Source organism: Phyllostomus hastatus, unplaced genomic scaffold (assembly GCF_019186645.2).
Source record: "Phyllostomus hastatus isolate PE091 unplaced genomic scaffold, TTU_PhHast_1.1 phas_contig_209, whole genome shotgun sequence".
Taxonomy (NCBI): domain Eukaryota; kingdom Metazoa; phylum Chordata; class Mammalia; order Chiroptera; family Phyllostomidae; genus Phyllostomus; species Phyllostomus hastatus.
Genome location: NW_025333735.1, coordinates 3,911,211 through 3,917,210, shown reverse-complemented (window position 1 = coordinate 3,917,210; position 6,000 = coordinate 3,911,211).

Here is a 6,000-nt window from a genome sequence, read left to right as displayed (position 1 = left end):
AGTGTGAGGTCCACTGGTCTTGTTTCTTAGGCGGCCCCCTAAGCCACATTGTGTGGGGGACACCTCCAAGCCTCTCTGCTTGCTGTCCTCTCTGCCCAGAAGGCTCCTCTCCCTCCCACTCCCCTTTGAAGGGTCCTCTCAAGGTTCACCCCTCTGTAAATCATTTCCTGAGCAGCCCTCTCCACCCTGCCCCACGACTGCCTCTCTCCCCTGGGCTTCCATGGAAATTGTTGAGAAATTCTATTGCTCGTATGCCAAGCTTCCTTGTAGTTCACGGTTTATGTGACAGCCTCCCCCCAAACCAGCAAGCTCCACAAGGTGGGAACTGTGTTGGTCCTGATGCAGCGCTGGGGCTCAGAAAATGTTTGTTGAGTCAAAATGTTATTGAAAAGCACAGTACAGAGAGAGCAGAGAAGAGGGACTGTGAAGAGCATGCAAGAGATTAACCACTATGAAATGTTAATAGATCACACTCACTAAGTTTTGTCTGTCTGCTGGGCACCACGCTAAGTGCTTTGCATGCCTGTGTCATCTAATCCTCCCAACACCCCTGTAGGTGTTGTTAAGTCAGTTAACAGAGATGGAAACTGAGGCACAGTGGGGCTACATAATATGCCGGAGATGCCCCCACTGGTCCACAGCAGAGCTGAGAGCCCCACCCCAGCAGCTCTACTCCAGAGCCCATACTCTTAACCCTGCGGTCTGAGACAGGAGGTGACTTTGTCTGGACCCATTATCAACACTCACTAACTCAACAAACATTTTCTTAGCTCCTGCTCATGTCAGACTGAGAATACGAACAGGATGCCGAGGTGGGCACAAATACGAGGACAGGCACTTACTAATCTGGCCATCAAGGAGCTCAGATTTCAGCAGAGAAGGAATACCTGTAAGCCAGTGATGTGTGATTCGCCTGAGGAAAGACTTCTCCTATCAGGCTGCATGCACTGAGGCGTGTGTGTCGGGCACTCAGGGCTCACCCCTCCATGCTCATTCTCTGTACGCCTGCCTGTCCCGCAGAACTGGACATAAAGCCTCATTTCCAAAATGCCTTGAAGCTGTGGTTCTGGGTGTGATTCCATCAATCAGATACCCTTTGCAAACATTCACTGGTTCTGCCAATCTGCTGCACAGAGTGGCAGAGCAGTCATTTAAATGACCCCTTGTGGGCACTTGGGGGAAAAGTATCTACAGAAAGCAAAATGTTGTTAGGCCAAATGTCTATAGTAATAAACATTTATGGCAAGCATGAAGAATTCAAAGATCATGAGGTTGGCTGATTTCTTGAATCCCTATGGAGCATAAAGAAAGAAGAGGACAAGCAGGGAGTCACCCGCGGCACCTTCCATCTGGTACCAAATTCTACGTCAGTCAGGATTAGGCTCAGCAGTAAGGGACAGAGACTCAGAACAACAGTGCTTAACTGAGTGGGAAGTTCATCTCCCACAGGAAGGTCGAGGGGCAGATGGTTAGGGCTGAGGCAGTTCGGCTGCATGACACCTCCAGCTGCTGCTCCTCCTCCCCTTGAGAGTGTCCCTGATCTTGATGGTCCAAATGACGCCATCGGTCACATCTGTGTTCCAGGCTGTAGGGTGTGGGAAGGGGCCAAAAGGGCAGAGGAGTGTGCCAGCTCTCTCCTGCAAAAGTTCTTGGAAACTCGTAGATGAGACTTCCATTTACATTCTGCAGGTTTAGACTAGAGTCCTATATTCTTTACTGTATTAGATAGTTCAGCTCCTATAGTTGGTCACCTGGCCACATATAACTGAAAGAAAAACTAGGAAATGTAATTAAATGTAATTTAAAGAATAACAGTTGTTATTTTAATCAGGAAGGAGAGACGGGGACTGGGGGACAGTCTGTAGTCTCTTGCAGGATGGGGGTGGGAGGTCAGAGGAGGACACTGGGGTGGCTGGGAGCTGTTGAAGGGCTTGCGACAGGTCAGGTAGCTTGAACTCTGTCCTGCTGTCAGCGAGGAGCCATGAGGCAGGTTTAATCAGAAGACAGATGAAAAACTGCAGTATGTTTTACAGGGATCTCCCTGATAGCTGTGTGGATAGGTTCTGTGGACAAAGGAGGGCCACATGCCAAACCTGACAAGCTCAGAAGAGGCCTGCTCAGTGGGCCCTGCAAACTCAGAGACCAACAGTAAACACACAGGGTGGTCTGAACATAAAAATTCCTAACCAAAAAGTGAGTCATCGAGGACAGTGGCATCCTAGGCCTGCAACTTTCTTGACAAAGGTCACTCTTTACCCAAGGTGAGCCTGTCTATTCTCTTTTTGTGTCTAAGACAACATGCCCCGTAATGTCAGTGTAATCCTCTTTTTCTGGACCTCTTGGGGTACAACCTCCCACCATATTCTGAGGCCACAGAACCTCTCATTGTCATCTTGTTCCCTACCTACTATCTCTGTGTGCTGTAAATGTTAATAACTTCTATACCCACCAATGTAAAAGAAGTATGTGTCTCTTCATATTATTCTGTATCCAACCTCAGAGATTTCCCACCTCTCCTTAATCTACCACCAATGGGTTTCATGTAGCCCCCTCTATGTCTCCTACTTTAATTCTAATGTATAAAATAAGCAGTAAAACTGCCATTTCTCTAGAGCATTTCATCAACCCATTGAGATTTTGCTTCCTAGCAATTGTCATCCGTTTGGCTCAAATAAACTTATAAAAATTCTCTACAAATTTGAACATTTCTTAGATTGACAGTTCTGAAGAAGAAAGGAGATTCTTACAGTAAAGAGTACATTCTTGAGAAGAATCAGTCCTGCATTCCTCGCCTCTGGATTGTTCTGGGGCCATTCTCTAGATGACTGGTGGTCTGGATACATGATCACACTTTCCTCAGTCCTCCAGGGAGTAATCAGAGGGTTATCTGGAGGTTTGGTGTATATCCAGGCATTGATATAGTGCTGGAAATGTCCACAGTTCATGTTACCAGGCTAGTTAAAACAAGAACAGAATCTCTTCCTCATACCTCAACCTACTTGATCAGAGTAATTTAGCAACTTGACTACAGTGACTCCATTTTATTTGCTCACTCTTTCTCATCCCCAAGCAGGCGACACAGAGAAAGAGGGAGTGTCTCAGACTCTGCTCTAAAATGCAGAGAGGATGAGCTCATTATTTATTTATTTAGAATCTTTTAAATAATGCTTTTCACATGCCACAACAGAGCTGAACATGCATTTAGAGGCCATTTAAGAATTTTATACACTGAAATTTCAAAATAGAGAACTTCATAGGGAGCTTCTACACTACATGAGTCACTTGAAGTTATGATTCTATATTTCTCAGAACTAGTGGAATGATTCTATCTCAAAGGAACTATCTGTAGAGATGCTCTGACCTGAACCTTTATCACGGTTGAATGACAGGTGTGTCACTAAACCGTTTCTGGTCTGCAGGTTGCAGTTCTCTTGGCCAGTTTTAGAAACCAAGCCCTGAGCTGGACTTGGGCACAGACACAGTCTGTAAGGCTCAGATTTTTATACTTGAGCCCACAGAGGATGGCCATCTAATTTTTACCTGGCTGAGCCACCAGTAACAATTTTTCCATGAAGCCACTGAGTTTATGACTTGCCTTATGCTTCTTTGCACATGTTGACCATTCGTACAGTAAATACTCAAACAAAAGAGAATCTCACCCCTCCTGTTAGCATGATTTGATTACATTCAGGGTCAAACTAGATGGCCAGGTGAAAATGTACTGGAAATAAAAACAGACCCTGAGAGTTCTTTTTTGGAAACCTATTGGAGATCTTATTTTTGCCTCCTTATTTCAATAACTCACTTGAGTTTTTACATTAGGATTGAATCATCTCTGTGAAAGAGAATATAAATCCCCAGGAGCAGAGAAAGATAAATAGCATTCTTACTCCTCACCCAAGTGCTCCATTGTGTTCAGGGTGAACCTTGCAGACTGTGGCTCCTGTCCCCATGGCCACAGATTTAAGGACAGCTCTGACATCCAGGCACTGGGGATGAAGCCTGAGCTACCCTGCAGGATCCCAGGAGGACAGCCCCTCTGTGGCAGGCTTCTCAGAGAGCTCTGCCGCCACAAAGACATCATGAAGTATCGTCCTGCTCTTGAGAAGAAAACGAGGCTCCTGGAAAAAGACTCACCAAACTGAGCCAGTGCTAGCTCCCTCTTTTACCAGATATCACTGAACCAATTCTAAAACACAGTAATTCATCTTCTGGCAATGTCCTCAACTTTGGGGATGTGATGTCTACATAGGTGATGGAGGAGAGAGAGCCCTCCTCTCTACGTGCAGGCAGAACAGAAGGCCAGGGTTCCTGTCACTCCTGCCATCAGCACCATTGTGCCCTTCTCACTGTACTTCCCTGTGAGGCATTAGGAAGAGTCTGCCAAGAGGATGTCATGCACAGGCAGCTTCCAGGTGGTAAATACAGCTCTGGATGGTGTGATTCAGTTGGTTGGAGCATCGTGCTATGAAACAGAAAGGTATCCACTTCCATCCCTGGTTAACATGCCTGGGTTGCAGGCTTGATCCCCGGTTGGCGTGCACATTGGAAGCAACCAACTGATGTTTCTCTCCCTCTTTCTTTTCTTTCTCTCTTGCCCCGTGTCCATCTGTCTGTCTGTCTGTATCTCTCCTTGGGTGAGGATAAAATTTATATATGAGGTCTGTCCAGAAAAAGTCCAGCCATTACTAATATGAGAATAGTTTGCACGACATGGATGTAACCTGGCAATTACATCTTTTCAGTTTGGACAATTACAGATTTTAAATTAAAAGCACTCACAAGTCATTTCCTCAGCTTTGCCTTTGATAAAAATGAGCAATAGTGCTTAAAAAGCAAAGGATCAAAACTCAATTTTCCAATTCCAGTTAAAGTTTTTCATGGTTTCTTTAAGATCAAAATAGTTTTTCTTAGAACTAACATATGCCAAGGCATGTGTGACTAGTAGTTGTTTTTTGAAGATATATTTTTTAAAGATTTTATTTTTAGAGAGGGGAAGGGAGAGATGGAGAGAATCATCAATGTGTGGTTGCCTCTCATGTGGCCCCCACTGGGGGCCTGACCTGCAACCTAGGCATGTGCCCTGACTTGGAAGCAAACTAGCAACCCTTTGGTTCACAGCCCATGTTCAATCCACTGAGCCACACCAGCCAGGGCTAGTTGTTACTGGATTTCTATTTCATTTAACGGCACTAAATCTAGAATAAATTTTTTTGGGGGGTGGGGTTGATTTCACTGATATAATAATTTAGAGAGATTTCATCATTATTTAATACTGTGCTTAAAAAAGAATGAAACTACCAAAAATAATCTATTAAGTATGTGCTTTTCAAGGTAAAAGCTGTTGGTAAAGAATAAAGGCCAAAAAAGTTCAGGTTGCTATTTTACAAATAGCATTATTTTAAAGGAACTGAATGAAGGAAATATCAAGCCTGCTCAAGAATTGCATTTGATTTATACTCTTCACTAATAAAAAATGAGAAAATAAAAGATTATTCTGAGCCAGGTCCACATTGAGTACAGAAGGAAAAAATCTCAAGGTCTTCAGAGTAAATAAATTATGACATTATAATCAAGTAGTAACTATACTGAGGTTCTAAGAACTAGCAGCATCTGAGCCCACCCTGGCTGGGATGAACAATTTCTACCTCAGTTTAGACATCAGGTTTAATAGACAACTGGATCCAGAGCTGGGAGGGCAGGTTGTAGGACATCAGTCTAAGTAAGGGCTTCGGGAATATGCAAAGTCTACCTTTTCCCAATCAGTACACTGGACTGGGGCATGGTTTGCTTTAATGGAGCACTGTAGCCAGAAAGAAATTTGTCTTGACAGACCAGAAATAAGAAAACTGAGCATCTTAGTGCTGATGCAGCAGGTAAACTAGAAAATCTCACCTGTCCTGCAAGCAGTTCTTTTTAAATTGAGTAAAAACATTCACACACATTACTCAATTCCACTACTTGAACATTTATTTTTCATGATGAAATATGTGTAAGAGA